At 41.4% G+C, this 16427-nt stretch overlaps 1 protein-coding gene across 4 annotated transcripts in view; it reads left to right on the top strand.

The window, feature by feature from the left end:
• Positions 1 to 296: 296 nt before the first annotated feature.
• The window catches only part of luzp1 (leucine zipper protein 1), a 50108-nt gene continuing 33977 nt past the window's right edge, over positions 297 to 16427 (top strand). For 2 of the 4 annotated variants that reach the window (XM_060880404.1, XM_060880403.1), the window contains exon 1: positions 297 to 473. The gene's annotated coding sequence lies outside the window, so the exon portion shown is untranslated. Of the gene's footprint in view, positions 474 to 5215; positions 5274 to 11080; positions 11101 to 16427 lie in introns of those variants that run through there. The other 2 variants (XM_060880406.1, XM_060880409.1) reach the window with 2 other exon arrangements.

Genomic DNA, 16427 nt, shown 5'->3' with positions numbered 1-16427 from the left:
TTTTTTGTGGTTAGATAAAATTTAATTATTTAACAATTCGCTAGGAAAGTGATGGTATGGAAGCGACTCCAAACACCTGGAATCAGAACCGGAGTCGATTCTGCAATTGAAGATTCGAACAGCTCTGATAGATGTCGGTCCGGCTTTATTGCATCGCGGAGGCGGGCCTGTTTTAGCCGGGGAAGGGCGTTTGTTTTTCGGCTGTGTAACGTGGTTAGGGGTGGGTTCGAGCCGAAGAAAACCCACCTTTTCTTTCTCATTGTCTGGAGCTGTGAGGAATGTGCCGGTCTAATCCGGGAGAGAGAGACAGAGAGGCACACACACACACATAGAGAGAGAGAGGCAGACACACACACACACACACACACAGAGAAAGTCAGTCCAGTGTATTGGAGCTGTGCGCCGGGGAGCTACCTCACTTTCATCCGCCAGGTTTTTTGTTTAATGGGATTTATCACCGTCCACGTGTCGAGGTGAGTTGACCGGAGTCGTGTTTGGTTTATGACTTGAGCCTGGTGTCTGAAACAGATCCCCGGATCTGAACTCCATAAGTGCGGTAAGTTTAGTCCCCACCGCCTTTCTGCTGCAGTCGGACGGAAACCTGGACGAAACCAGAAACGCTCCTGGTGTTTATTTGTTTAGTTTGTTTACACACACACACACACACACACACACACACACACACACAAAATATATTCTGTAAGGCTTTAGGTCTGAATGTTGGTGTGTAGATGTTTTGGCACATTGTGCGTCCATCCAGCAGCACTCATGTAAATCCTACGTCAGCAACCTTGGGCGATTTTCCTGACACTGTAGTCTATTTTTAAGCATTTTTAGTCGGTTTAAATTTTCCCACCATACCACAAAAGCGATGTTTAAAGACTCGAGCTAAAGCCAGACAACTTTTGAGATCTTTTTTTTTTCTTTATTTTGTTCCTGGTTTTCGGTCTGATTTGCTGAGCTGGAACATTTTCTTACTGGAACATTGTAACAGCGCCGGTGAGCCGAGTCACTGAAGTGTATCAGAGCTGATAGTTCAGTTTGTGACCAGCTCTTTTTTTGTCGCATTGTGTGTGTGTGTGTGTGTGTGTGTGTGTGTGTGGTTGGCAGAGGCCTCGCGCTCGCCGCTGGCGTTCTGCTAAATGGAAATCAGTTTTTTTGGGGGACTTTTGGATGAAATATTTTCATAAAGATAGTGAGACATTTGTGTGGACACTCCATAAGGGACTGGATATCTGAAAGGTTTTACATTGATTGTTATCAAAATGAAAGGTCCTCTCAAGGGTGATGACGCAAGTGTGTGTGTGTGTCTGTGTCAGTGTCAGATAGAGACACACACACACAGAGGGATAGAGAAACATACTCTCTCTGTCTTGATTTTAATGGGGACATTTAGCTAGTCCTCACAAGCCTGCATTTATAATTATTCCAATGGAAAGTCCTCTTAAGTACGACTAGTAAGGGGTGTGTGTGTTTATATCTTGGTTACTTTGGTGGGGACCCCAAGGATAGGAATACTTTCTTTTAGTTTTTGTGTGTACCTTTGGCTAGTCCTCACAAGCCTGCATTAATATTTATACCACTGGAAAGTCCTCACAAGGATGATTGTTAGGTTGTTTGTGTTTGTTGACGATTTCCTAGGGGACACTCATGCTTCGGTGTCAAAGACTTGGAACCTGAAGGAAATATGTACAGTTCTAGGCTATATACATGATAAGTGTACATCTGTCACAGGTCACATGAGCCCTTATATTGCCACTTGTTTCCCCTGCCAAGTACTTGTACCGGAACAAGTTTTCTGAGCCGAATATATGCTTGGAATAATAATAATCTAGCTGCAGAGCGTTGAAGATGAGCCAGTTTCCATATACATTGCTTCAGCCCCTTCCCATGTTTTGTCTGGTGCTCTTGTCAGGACTTGATTTTCCCTCTTGTCAGATACATAGTGTTCATATTTCTCTTGATGTCAGTGCAGAATGATCTGAGTTTATTAATGTCAGCTGAAAAGTTTTTTTTGACTTGGTCTTACTTTATGAGTGTGTAGTAAACACCAGTTACGGATAACACTGACAAATTTTTATTAAAAATGATCGGCATGACTGAAACCTGCTGAAAAATCAATTCAATTGTAGTTTGTTTTCTGCCCCTTCAACAGTCATATGAAGATGTTTCATCTTTTTAAGAGACATACGAGTGTCATTGTTTTCAACCAATTAATGCTGGAAACTTGTAGCGGCATGATAAGTCTCACTGGGCTGGTTCAATACCTGTGAAGAGGAATGACTATTTCTAATGAGGAGGAAAAAAAACACGGATAATATATTTAATGGTTGCTTCACCTCATGTCACTGGCTGTGTTCCAAACCACGAACCTGTGCGTTAAGTAATGTTTCAAAATGTACACTACTGTAGGTTGTTTGCTATAAAAGGCTTGATATTTCACTAAACCATTAAGTAATTGGGGTGCTATTGGTGGAAATGGACAGAACAGTAATTGTAATGAAAACAGACATCTTAATAGTTAGTGTTTATCTTTATCATCATTGTTATAATTATTATTGATGTTATTGCTTGATATTTTTATATTTGCATTTGTACTTTGTTTTGTTTCAGACAGTCTGCACAACAGATGTACCACAAATTTTTGTTATGAATTTCTAAATATACTGTGGGTCTGTAACTGAATGTCTGAATCCCTAGATGGCATTAAAACAAATGGGGAAAATATTTCCTAGAAAGTAATATGACAAATTCCAGTAAGATGGGAAACAAAATTAGTCTTGTTCCAGTAGTGACATGCTACCTGAACAAGGTCCTTGGTTAGTCGGTCCCTGGTTAATCAGATTTGAACACAGTAAATTTGTGTCTAGTTATTTACTGAGAGTTGATTGCTAGCAGATTGCTGTTTAGAATTCCAAGATGAAGACCTAGGTACTGCCAGGTTCTGGGAAAGAGAACAGTGCTTAAGTTGCAGCAGTAGCTTCAAACACGGCTACATCGGTCTAATCAGGCAGCTGGGACTAATAAAACAGGGAGGGAGCAAGCGAACGAGGGAGAAAAGAAAAGAAAGCAGGAGACCTGCCTTGACCTGTTTCAAACATGAAGGTTCAACAAATGATGGTTTTCCAGTTAGACTCCGAAGTTAGCAGCTCCCAGTGCATGTGCATGCATGTTTAAGCTATATGCTGGACCTAGCTGACTGAACAAGTGGAGGAGTACACACAGGCACTTATCCACAATACTTGAAAGTTAAATATATTCATGTGTCCTGAAATCACGTTTCAATTATTTTTTGTGTGTGTTTAATATTTGTCAATGTCCAAACTTTTCAACTTTAAGAAAACCCCCAAGTTTCTGGTGCTATCCCAAAGTTTGTTAATAAGCACAAACTTAATCGCATTCTCCAAAGTATACCAACACTAATACTTTTTTTTTCCTTTGTTAAAGAACAAACATACTCTTTATTAGGTTATAGTCTTTTATGATGTTATAGGAGCTGTAAACAGTCATAACCATCACATTCTCTTGATTATAATAAAACAACCCAGAAAAAAAGACTTCAACTCAAACAACCACTAAGTGTGAAGTCTTCCACCTTTTAGTTGGAAAACTTAGACTTTTACAAATCTCTGACTCCTGAGACACTTGTGTGTGACTCTACCATGTTATAGAAATGTTAATGTAACATATAAACCTGCATCATGACCCTGATGTCTAAGTTCTTGTTATAGATAATTGTTCAACACTTTCTGACCAATCAGATTTGAGAATTTGACAGACTGTTGGCGAGAATATCGACCGGTGCAGAAATCTCATTCAGTCCTTCAGTGCATCGTGAAAATGATTTTAAAACTCACAATACTCTTAAAACAGCAGATCTGAGAATTTGTGTTTTGTCTCTTCAGTGCAACACTTCTCAGAGCTTTTATAGCCAGGGTCTGTAAAATAAATTCCAGTGCAGATTTATTTTCCAAGATTTGTTTAAGTAACAAAATCAAGATCAACAAAGTAAAGAAATAAAATAAATATATTGAATATATTTTTATCATCTTGATTCCAGAACTTGCCACCAAAACACGTTAGGTCCATGTTAGGTGATGTTATTTAAAAGTTTACTCGCGACTAGCTAGTATGTTTAATGCTCTCGGTTTTTGAACAGAAGTTCAAAGGTTCAAGCCTGTGGACTGCCAAGCTGTCACTGTTGGGCCCTTGAGCAAGGCACTTGACCTTCTTTGCTCCAGGGGTGCAGTAACATGGCTGACCCCGGGTATTGACCCTAACTTCCTAACAAGCTGGGATATGTGAAGAAAAGAATTTCACTCTGCTGCAATGTATGTAGAAAATAATGTCTTCTTTTTCTGTAAGAACTCATTAATAAATTTAATGTCACTGATGGTCGTTTTTGCAGACCCTAGTGTCCTTCTTCAGGGACCCTGAATTTAAATCAACACGCTTGAATCATCACCATGATGCTGTGTGTGATTGATACTGCAGCTTTTATTCTTTTTGACTCTTCACTATCCTCGCACTCGATTTGCCACCGATCTCTTACTTTTGATTTAAACCGTTCTGTAACCATGAACCATTCAGTAGAAAACCAGTTTCAGCATGTACTTGGCCTTGACAGTAACTCTGTATTTAAGACCACGTTCGTTCACGCAGGTCCGTGTAGCTGGATAGGACGTGTCTGTGTGGGTTGCGATCGGTATGTGGTTAGTGTCTGCCTATTTGTTTGCTATCTCTGTCTCGAAAGCCCTTATCATTCATCTGCGTCAACGTTGCTACTGTCAATCTCACTCAAAGGTTGAATTTCACTCCCTGAACAATGATTATTGTTGGTTTGGCAGCTAGTAGCGGTGACCTTTGTGATCTTAAACAGGATATGTGAGGTGTGTAGGATACGTCAAGGTTTGTCCTTTATTTCCTTGTCCTAAGTTTGTGTCTGCCCTGTACACAGTGCTTGCGTGTTTTCCCTCTGCGCCTGTTTCTGAGCAGCTGATTACTTTTCCACACAGCATCGGCTTTCAGCATGCCGCTGTCCTCAGATCCTGACAATGTTTAAGGACGTCCAGCGAATGGTTAATCTGGGGATTAAACAAACAGAAAAAATCCTGGCTTAATCCGTTTCTCTGAGGTGCTTTTTTAGTTACACCACATCGTACCTGCTGGTCCAGACTTGTATTACCGTGTGAGGTGCTGTATATTTTTAAGGGACGCTCTCGCATTTCGCTTGTCAGGATATCGGATCAGCGCCGAGGAATGGAATTCCACCTGTGAGTGCTTGCTAACGAAGTCCTCTGTCTGATCCTGGTGTCCCGTTAAAAGAGGATATACAGAGCATAGTACGAATGCACAAAAACAGTTATTTTAACATAACCTTTAATCCTTCTAACAGTTTAAAACGTAACCAAAGAATACAAGTGAACAGAAATATTGTTTGCTATTTTATTGGTCCATGTTAGCTTTCATTTCTGCTCTGTATCATTTTGTTTATGGAACAAATGGTGTTGAAGTGAGAATAAATCTATTGGGGCTTCATAGCAAAGTCACAGTGACTTTGAGTTTGAGAGACTTGAGAGTTTTTTCAAATAGCGACTTGTCCTGAAGTCTTTTAGTCCTCTTTATACCACAAAATAAATCTGCATAGATGCATTAGTTAAATTTATCCCTGTTTCAGCCAGATTTAAATCTGAGTGCTGAATCTTATTCATATGCAAACTGGCACATTTGCATTCCTTAACCAGTTTAGCTGATTCCACTTGTTTCATGCTCGAAATGAGATTTGTATTTTTTTTTTTTGGTTTCCTTAAAGGTCCTATCTTGTGTCTTTGTCTGCTTGTGTTTGGGGGTTGTTTTTTAGGGGAGGGGGTTAGTCACACTTTCTAATGGAAAGTTTCAGGTGACCCTGAAACCAACCAAGTTTCAGGTGACCCGAGAACAACCTGCCGTTCACACCTGGAACGTGTCGTCAACTAACTTTCTGTCTTGCTTTGTTTTTTTGTTTTTTTACGATTTGAAGATGACCTGGTTTCACTTCCCAAAACTCAAAACTGGCCTAAGAGAAAAAGCCATGAGAGGTCATTTCAGATTGAAACCGTATTCTGCTGAGATTGGTGACTTGCTGACTTCACATCAAAGTTCACAAGTTCACATCAAAAGACAAAACGTGACCTCAGTTCTGACTTCTGTTGTCTCTGTCACTTTTGCATTTTTGTTGAGCCTGTGCTTTCTGTGGTCTCTTTGTCCTAACTCTTTAGCCGAAGGTTTAAGGTTCAGCTCATGAATTCCGAGGTGCTTTTTCTGCTTATACCTGTTTTAAAGAGTGTTTAAGTGTTACACTAGACTTTGCCAGCTCCAACCATTCTCCTCTGACCATTTCTCACCACTTCTGCCACATGATTGGCATAATTAGCTAAGGGATCAGTGAAACTATTCAAGTACCCAGTGAGTGTATGTAGTGACAATTGACAATGACAATTGACAATTTATTTATAGAGCACAAATAATTTCACCTTCCGTCGACCAATGTGCTTTCCATTAGGTCATTAAGAACAGAAAAAAACACACAACAAACAAACAGAAAATCGTACGAACATCCCATCAGCCATATGCTTTTGAAAATAAAAATGTCTTTAGCCTGGACTTAAAAATATTAAGAGAAGAGGCTTGTCTAATGGACAGTGGCAAGGCGTTCCAGGGCCTGGGGGCAGCAATACAAAAACACGATCTCCCCTGCATTTAAACCTCGACTTTGGAGTAAACAATAGATCCTGGTTGGAAGACCAAAGGGATCTATTTGGTTGATACTCAGTCAGTAACTCACTGAGATAAGGGGGGCCAAACCATTCTGAGATTTATAAACGAGGAGCAAAATTTTAAAATCCACTCTAAAACAAACAGGCAACCAATGTAGTGAGCGTAAAATAGGAGTAATGTGCTCCCTCTTTTTTACCCCACACAAGAGTCGAGCCCCAGCATTTTAGTAGTGGAAATAAAGAGCATCTATGAGAATAAACCTGTTCACTGAGACAAAGTGAAGCGGAAAGATTTATAGTATAACGTATGGAAAATGTCCTGGCCATGGAAAAATGTGCCTTGTCTATCAGACACGACGTGGCAGAAACCTAATCCTATATGAAATCCGCAAACATGGCAACACCGGTGATTAGACCGTCTTTTGCCTTTGATGTAGTCTGGATGTGTTGCCGTTCACACTGCAAAAGTAACATGGTCACGTTTATCACACACCATGGTAAAAAAACAAATTACACGACAGTCTGAATTTGAATCTGGATTATTCTCATAGCTGCATAGCTAAAAATAAAGCAAAGTAAATCTGTCTGTAAACATTAACAAAAGAGACCCCAGGATCGTAGTGCATTTTATAAATCAACAGTGGCTCAAACTCGGATTCTTGTTCACGATGATCAATTTTAAGTTCCACTCCTAAACCGACTTCCAACTTCCGGATTATTAAAGAACCAAAAGCTATAATGCCCTGGAGATGTTACAGCCAAGTAGGGTGTAAGACGGAGGTTTGTGAGCTGTTCCGAGACACACAGGCGCTCGGCAGCAGCTGCGGCATGCTGACGCACCTGAACAAGCTCCTGCACGTTTCACCAGAACCCTTAACCTCCTTCACGTTTAAAAGCGACTTGCTAGCTTTCATTCAACGTTAGCAGCTCCCAAACTGAACATAGTCAACATCAACCAAAAGCATTAAAAGAAAAACAAACCACACCACAAAAGAAAGCAAAGAGAGAGAGAGAGAATGTGACATGCATGCGACACTGTGTCAACTTCCTTTAAGTTCTTGAGAAAATATCTTAATAGATTTATCAACCTCACCCTAGCTGCTAGAAACCTGTTTGTGTGTTGTGGCTTGGTGCCTTCTTAAAGTAGCTCTTCCTGGAAGCAAAATAGGTGTCAGTTACTATCGGGTTATATCTCGTATCCTTTGTAGTGGTCTTTGTTTATAAGGGTTGAGTTGTAAGGACGGCTGAAGTCGACTACGTGTACACTGTGGTGCGATAATGGCTACGAATCCGTTAGGAAACGCTCTCTCCTGCTTTTTCCAGACACAAAACTAGTAGTGTACTCTAGATATGGTGTATACTATATATGGTGTGACCAACAGTTCTCTTGCTCTCCAAACATAAGTTAGGGTTCGAGAACCACGTGGTTTGGGTTTTGGCGGAGGATTGAAAATAGTACGCACAGCCCTGAGACCACAGAGACAGAAGAGAGATTGGAGCCCCGTGAAGGCTTTGTGACTGGCAAACACATACGAATACGAAGCATGACACTACTATGTGATCTGGTCAGCTCTGGTACTAGTAAAGAAAGAACTAAGGTGATCTGTAAGAACTTGGGGAAACTCTGCTTTTTGTAACATGAAGGTTCAGAATGAGTTTGAACATATTTGATCAAATTTCAAATGATCAAAATGTTGCTAATTTGCACCTCCCTTATAAGAGTGAAGGGGTGTGTGTGTGTGTGTGCATGCAAGTGTGTGCGTCTGAAAGTCGACGTATGCTTGTTTCTAGTTATATGTGTATATATGTGTTTTGTCTGACAGCTGAAGGTGTTGGCCCTGCAGGTGAGTAAAAGTAGCAGAGGAATATGACACCATTTCACTTTCTGCTCACTGATGTGAGCTTTGGGTGTGCCTGCCTGTCTGCGTGTGCCTGCCTGTCTGCGTGTGTGTGTGTGCGCCTGCGTGCGTGTGTGTGCGCCTGCGTGCGTGCGTGTGTGTGCGCCTGCGTGCGTGCGTGTGTGTGCGCCTGCGTGCGTGCGTGTGTGTGCGCCTGCGTGCGTGCGTGTGTGTGCGCCTGCGTGCGTGTGCGCCTGCGTGCGCGCGTGTGCGCCTGCGTGCGCGTGTGTGCGCCTGCGCGCGCGTGTGTGCGCCTGCGCGCGTGCGTCTGCCTGTGTGTGTGTGTCTGCCTGTCTGCCTGCGGGTGTGTCTGCCTGCGGGCGTGTCTGCACTTCAGGGGTGAGGCCTCCCCACTAGTTGGAAAAAACTGATACACAAGCTCACTTTTGGCCATTTTAGTTGTGGGGATTTTTTGTTTTGCTTAAAGTGGTTTTCCTTGTGGGGACCAGCCAAGTGTCCCTCTAAGGTCTAAATGGGCAGATATTCCTGTCCTTACTAGGACATTTGGCCCCAGCAAACATATAAACACACCACACAACTGCAGAAATCCCAAAGGCCAAGTGTGTTGTGCAGGACATTAAAGTCTATCATGACGTTATCTCCTCCTGTGACCTCTGAGTGCTTTGCAAAAATACTCAGAGCTTCAGAGGAGCTTGATGATTCCATCAGGTTTGAATTTGCAAGTCGTTCTTTCCCTCCTTATCGTGCACACACACACACACACACACACACACACACACACACACACACACACACACACACACACGGAGCATGATGGTACTAGGACACCGGCGCCTAATCATTTCCTCCGCATGCTGCAGAATGGCTTTCTCGAGGCAGCTGTGCCTAATACTTCTCCTAAAAGTCCGCTTCTAATTATGGTCAGTAGTTTTTCGGAGGAGGCTACACTAACAGCGGGTGCGTATTTTTGGAATAAACGCAACACCAGTGATTAGCAATCCTCCTGGAGATTGTCTTTTCTGTCCGCTTCGGTTCCAAACCAAATCTTCGAAGACCTAATCCAGATAATCAAGGCCCTCTTTTCGGAAAAAAAAATGCTTGGAACCAACCCGTGCGTGGAGGAAGGTAGAAACCCGGGAAGAGCGTTTCAAACCACAGCTACAGTCCGAAACTATTACAGCTAGATCACGACTAAATTTGGCACATATTAGAAATACACTACACTACAACAACTGCAGTCAGACTGTGTTTGGACTGGATTATTTTCGGGGAAATTCAAATTAGCCATGAACTTATTTTTTCCCCCTTTTCTTTTCTGAGAAAGTGGAAAATCTCAAAAGTTTCAAAGTAGCAGAACAGTTCTTGAGCTTTTTTTGTGTCCAACTTTATTGATGATCAGATTAAAAGAAAAAAGTGTGTGTGTGTGTGTGGTGTTCCCTGTAGGGAGGGTACGTCCACAGCTGGAATGAGACTGCGAGAATGTTAAACTCTTAAACATGTTTAAGACACATCCGAGTGCCAGGAGGAACATGTAGGAAAGAACGTTGTGAACAAAGAGAGAAAGAAAAAGAAAATAATATACAGATTTTTTTCTTCTTCCTCGGTCACATTGCTTATGTGTTTTCAAACCTTTGGAGTCGATATTTCTGATTGTTGGTATGTCCAGTGCTTCGTGTCTCTCCCGCTTTAGTCGTCCTCTTTGTGTTCGGAGGTATTTTTGGAACCCAATGAAAAAAGGAATCTGAACTGTTTGCCCTTAAAAGGGATGTCTGGGTCAGCTGGGTGGAAACTTGCCTGTTATTAATGTCTTTAATGTTTTGTGTTTTCCCTCTCTCTCTCTCTCTCTCGCTCGCTCGCTCTCTCTCTCTGCCCCCCTCTCTCCGTAGTGTGTTTTCTTAAGTGGGGCTCAGAACACAAGAATGTTACGGGTTAGAAAGCTGTGCTGCATTGGACTCCGTCTTCACAGGGCTGATACTTTGCCTTTTTTTTTTTTTTTAACCCCTCATCACTTGTGTGGGAAATGACACCAGAGGACGAGTACATGCACTGCAGGTCAGTACGAGTCCCTGGAGGTCATGGCCTCGTGCAGTGAGTAAACTCAAAAGCAGCTCGAGGGTTGCACCAGAGCATGGCGTCACAGAGTTCACCCTCCTTTCGCAGTCATTGAGAGCGTCAGCTTGTCGTGTGTGATCATTCCGGAAGCCGTGTTGTGTCTGTTCCACACAGACGTTTTGTATATTCAAAATGTTTGTGTCCTTGTTGTTATTAGAGACAGTGAGAGTCCCAGACAGACAGGTGAAAAGAAGGTCAAGGGGATGTATATGGAGACATCAACACACTCTTCCTGACCTCTCAGTATTTCATTCAGGGTTTCATCGTACGAAATTATTACCACAATTCCAACGTTCAGCTGAAGATGATGTTTTTGTAAGATTTCGAGGTGCAAGAAATGGATTTAGGGCTAAAGATATTGGATGCTGACTGAGGTTAGTCTCTTCATTCTAAACTTGAGTGCAAAAGTAATTTACAATTACAGCATATCCCGCATTATTTCCTTTATCTTACAACACACTATTGTCATTATTATTATTATTGTTTTTAAGGCATTAAAGTACAGCACACTCAAAAGTCTTACTTCAGCCTTACTCAACAAATTATAAACGACTATAAACAGTTGTCCATCACCATTTTTTTAGCGTTCTCATAAGGTTTAAAACGTAAGAAATGCAGCTATAAGTGTATTAAGGAACCACAAAGCTCCGTCACGATGGACTCTGACTCCAGAGACTCCTTCCAAAAGTCTACAGCAAACATAACTGTATCAGCAGTGTCACACGAATAACCTAGTTTATACACAAGTGAGTAGCAGTTTGAGAACTGTTTGCTATCAGCGAGAGTAAAAATGGTAAATTCTAAAAATGTCAAATATTTAATGCTCACAGAAGCACTAATCTTCAAGGGAGAGGAAGGTATGCGAGGGCAGTTACTAAACCTCACATAATCTGTTTATTTCTTCTCTGCCATTTCTAGCAGCTCCTTCGACTGCGTAATCTTATCCGCTATAAATTTAGCAGGATCGAAAAGAGTGAAAGTCAAAAAATGCGAGATGAATGCTAGAACCGTGAGTACAGGAATGAGTTTATGCCTCCTGATGATAGCAGGAATACTTTGGGGCTTGATAAGAACCAGATACACTTCAAGGGCTATGATTATTCACAGGAAATGATTCGGTGTCTGTGTGTATGTTTTAAAGAGGAAGGCAAGCTTTTTGTCCCAGTCTCTCTCTCTCTCTCTCTCTCTCTCTCTGTCTCTCTTCTTACCCTCAGCTTTGGAGCATGTCTAATCTGCTGTCAGAAACATGGGAGACCTGCCATAAAAGCAAATAAAGAGAGAAATGCCCTTTTGGTGATGTCACGGCTGTTGTGACTGTGGCTCATGGAGTCAGTCTAGGCCTTAGGTCTTGATGGTGTGCTTACATGTTGTTTTTCATCTCTTAGCTGCTTTTCTGTGTTTTCTTTGACCTTACTTGGGGTTCTTGGGCATTTTTAGAGGAGGAGCAGTGATGATTAAATAGGATTTTTTTGTCCATGGTTTTTCAGCTCATGAAAGAAAGGAAAACAAGAACCTAAAAGGAGCAAGTCAGAATGAGGATGTTGCCCAGGCACCTGAATCAACATTACCAACCTGGCTTTTATAAATCCACTTCCTTCGTTAGCCAACCTCACGTTCACTGGAGCCCGAGCGCAGAGCTCCACACATAAACGCGTACAGAAACAGGATACCGAGTAGGACCGGTGCCTACCAAAACTCCATACAGCAGCGTGTCCTTGATCTATATTTCAAGACCAGTCTGCTCACGGCAACCAGGCCAGAATATAGAAGTACATCAATGATTTTGAACATACGTGATCAAAACGCTTTGGATGAATGAAAACCAGTTGTTAGTATAACTTGGTTCAATTACCTTGGACGTCGTATGTCTAAGACGTACTTTGAAAAGATTTGAAAACTAGAATTTTTGAAATCGAAAAACTGCATTTTTATATGTATTGAAGAAATGAATGGCAAATAGTTTCTTTTCATCTCCAGAGAACAGAAGGTTCTTTATTTTTGCAATAGTTATCAGTCCAAAGTAGTAATCGGTAAGTTTTCTTTCACATAATTTTCCGGAGGTTATACAGTGCACATGGTTAAAGGTAATCATTAATTACGTGTCTTGGGCAAGGTTGTTGAAACTTGCAAGAGATTTGCAACGAAAAAAAAATGGAAAAAAAGGCAGATTTTATAGAGGCTCATAAAACCAAACTCTGTCATATCATCACTATAACTCAGTAAATGTCTCTTTTCTGGCAGTTAGCTCTTATCACACACCCTGGCACTTTAATTACAGGTTACTACAGGATCACACCTTTATTCAATGTTCCTACTTTTTCTGAAGCTCTTAGAAAAACTTGAGAGGTTCCCATCACTAAGTCGGCAATGTGTTATGAGTAAAATGCATGAGTTTTTTTTCCCTTTTTTTCCCCCCCTCACCTTCTCTAAGGGACACCGCAGAGCATGCCAGAGTTTTGAAAGAGAGAATGAAAAGCACTAGAAAAAGAATTACTAGAACATAGCAGCTCCAATAACACCTCAGTTGCCAATGACGCCATCGAGAGGACCAAACTCCTACTGAGAGATCTTCTTAAAGAATGTGGAAAAGAAGCACTCTTAGGAACTAAACAACACGGACACACCTACTGGCAGGGAAACCAAAAACCAGCTGGACATTTGCTGTTTATGAAAAACGTTTGTAGTCAGAGACCTGAGAATCTAAGACAAAGTACATCCAGGAACCGAACAACGGAAAATCAACTGGGATGGATGGTCAGTCAGACTGAATTTTACTAAAGCTGTTGGAGTATACTTGATGATCCATACAGTGCACTGCAAGAGTGTGGTAGTCATGGATCACTTCCCTTAAGCTGTTGCATTGCAGATCTCATGGTTTTACCCAAAAATGGAAAAAAACGATTGCTTAAAGAACTGGAGGATATGATTATCACTTGATCATCACTCATCCCCACGCATGTTAAATGTGTTATGACCAGTCGACTAAAAACATCTATACCGACAACTCCATTTTTGACTGTTTTTCTTTACAGTAAGTTAAAGGTCACTCATTTAATCATTTAATATTCAAAAGAGAGGTCGTGTCCTTTGTTCCATTTTTGCACCAGATACAGTTTATACAACTTGACTGACAGAGAATTGTCTTGTTAAAAAGGCTGTTTCCTCTCAGGACTGTTGTCCACCATCTCGACTGAGCTTTTATTGGTCTCAGGACACATCTCCAACACTTGCCAAGAAAGATGTGCAATGGGTGAAGGGCAAGATGAAGGACTGCCCATGATTGGAGTAGGTGCTTGAATTATTTTTTGCAACACATTCTATTCCAGTTTCTCTTCACACACTTATCTATTCTACAGAGACAGAGTGATCAACATTCTGGCAGCATCAATGAAAGAAATCTTGGATCCTTCTGATGGTTCAAAAAGATTTTTTTTTGGAAAGTCATCTCTGGCCTTACATTTACATGTATGGCTTTTATTGGATGCTCTTATCCAGAAAGACTTTGTACAACTGAGCAATTGAAGGTTAAGGCCTTACTTCGGGGCCCAGCAGTGGCAGCTTGGTGGTCCTTGAATGCGAACTCACAACTTCCTGATTAGTCTAACATCAGAGCTACCACTTCCCTTTACAATTACCAGTGGGTGAAGGCGGACAGTGTCTTATTCACGTGTCCTTTGAGGTTATGGCCCTGAGGTTACCGGCACTGCAAAAGTTCATGTACAGGTCACGGATACAGTATGGTTTTTCCATAGTCCAGGACGTTGGGGATCATTTGAGTAAATACAACTCTTTTGTACAAAAACCTGTACTATCAATGTTTGTTTTGAAAGCTCTAGGGTTCTTCAGGTCATCTAGCATGGTTGAATAATACAATGGTGTTGCAGAAGTGCTGTTTTTTACAAGCACTTCTGCTGTCCTCTGTTCAATATACAGTACTACCCCCATCCCAGAATGCCTTTACAAATGTCTGCTTGAATTCCAGTGTAACTAGAGTAATGGATCTGCTTGATTTAGCATCAAGCCAGTGAAAGGTCTGTGCAGTCAGTTGCAGGATCTCTTGATGAGTAAGAACTGTAGACAGTTCAATTCTAAGTTTAAGACCAAGTGTATTGGATTACAGGTCAGATGGTTGTAAGTTCAAATCCCAAGTCTACCAAACTTCCACTCTTGGGCCCCTGAGCAAAGCCCTTAATCCTCAATTGCTCAGTTGTATAATATGAGAAAATGCATGTTGCTCTGGTGCCAAATGTCATAAATGATCATATTGAGGATTTTACCTTTTGGTTACTGAGGCAGTTTTATTATCATGGATTACTTCTTAACCCTATTTACTTGAAAGGTCAAGAGACATGAAGTGTAGGTCACTATTGCCCCTTTTCCACTGAGGTAGTTTGAGTGCTGGTTCGGAGCCAAAGCCTAATTTAGAATCAGTTATTTCTTTTCGACAGTCAAAGCACCGGCTCTGAACCAGGAAAAGTGGTTCTTAAGTAGCACCAAAACGTTGCTGGTCTAGATTTAAGAACCGCTTGTGTCAGGAGCTGTGGGCGGGGCTACTGTTATATAATGTACCTTAAGCATACTAATGTTTAATACACTTTTACTTTACCGCAATATGATCATTTATCAGCACACATGATAGTAGGTAGCTACATGCTAAGGCTAACTTTTTTCTGTGTTAATGATAAAATAATGTTATGTATTTTCTTGATTATAACCTCCGTTTATACAAATTACGTGGAGCTGCACGTACACGTTGGATTCGCCGCGTTTGGATGCCAATGTAGGTTCACAAAGCCATGAGCATTAACAGTAAAGCAACATCCGCCAGTGTTGATGTAATTGTGTTTGCCGCTGCTGCGCTAACGTTGCTTTGTAACGTGACACGTATACAGTGACGTCAGACTTGGCTCTGTGACGGCTCTCTAACCGATGGAAAGGCAAACCGTTCTTAGAAGGTTCACCAGTGGAACCAACTTTGAACCAGCACTAGCTCTGAACCAGCACCCAGTTCCTTTTGGTGGAAAAGGAGTATATGTAGTCCGGTTCACACAAACAGCGAGTTATACGAAATGGAGAAATCACTGGGAGAATCCTGGGTTATTACGGAGCACTATTTTCAGTACAGGTGTAATGTAACACTGGAATTCTTTTCTTCGCTAACTAAAGGAGGTTGGGATCAGAACACAGAATGGTCAAGAGCACTGTGCTCTAATGTGTATATGTGGTGATAATAAAGGCTTCTATGCCCCCCATTTAATTTCATTTTTAACAGTTATTAACAGTTAATGTTTCTGTGTTTCTATATATCATTCCTTCTTTCTGTCTTCTTCTTTCTATCTCTCTGGGATCTCGCAGTCTTCTGGATTCCGCCAATGGATTATTTTCTTTGGGATCAGTGAAAATATACATGGTCATAGGCAGTGGAATGCACACAGGCCTGTTTTCCCTCTCTTTCTGTCCTCCACCCTTTATTTCTCCCTCTGCTAGCATGATTAATCTATGGTTTAGCTATGGAGCCTTTCAACACTGTATACACTCGCACACACATGAAGTGCATATCTTTCATTCTCACATCCTTGTCTTCCTCTCTTGCTCTCTGCCACCTTGCCTTCCTTTAACTCACTCTCTCACACATACTCTCACTTCTCCATTGCTCATTTCTGTAAAGTACAGTTATTGTTTGAGGCAGATGTGAGAGGAC

This window comes from Tachysurus vachellii, chromosome 10 (genome assembly GCF_030014155.1).
Source record: "Tachysurus vachellii isolate PV-2020 chromosome 10, HZAU_Pvac_v1, whole genome shotgun sequence".
In the NCBI taxonomy this organism is placed as follows: domain Eukaryota; kingdom Metazoa; phylum Chordata; class Actinopteri; order Siluriformes; family Bagridae; genus Tachysurus; species Tachysurus vachellii.
Note: the sequence above shows the minus strand (reverse complement) of the source record. Positions and strands in the feature narration are given on the sequence as shown.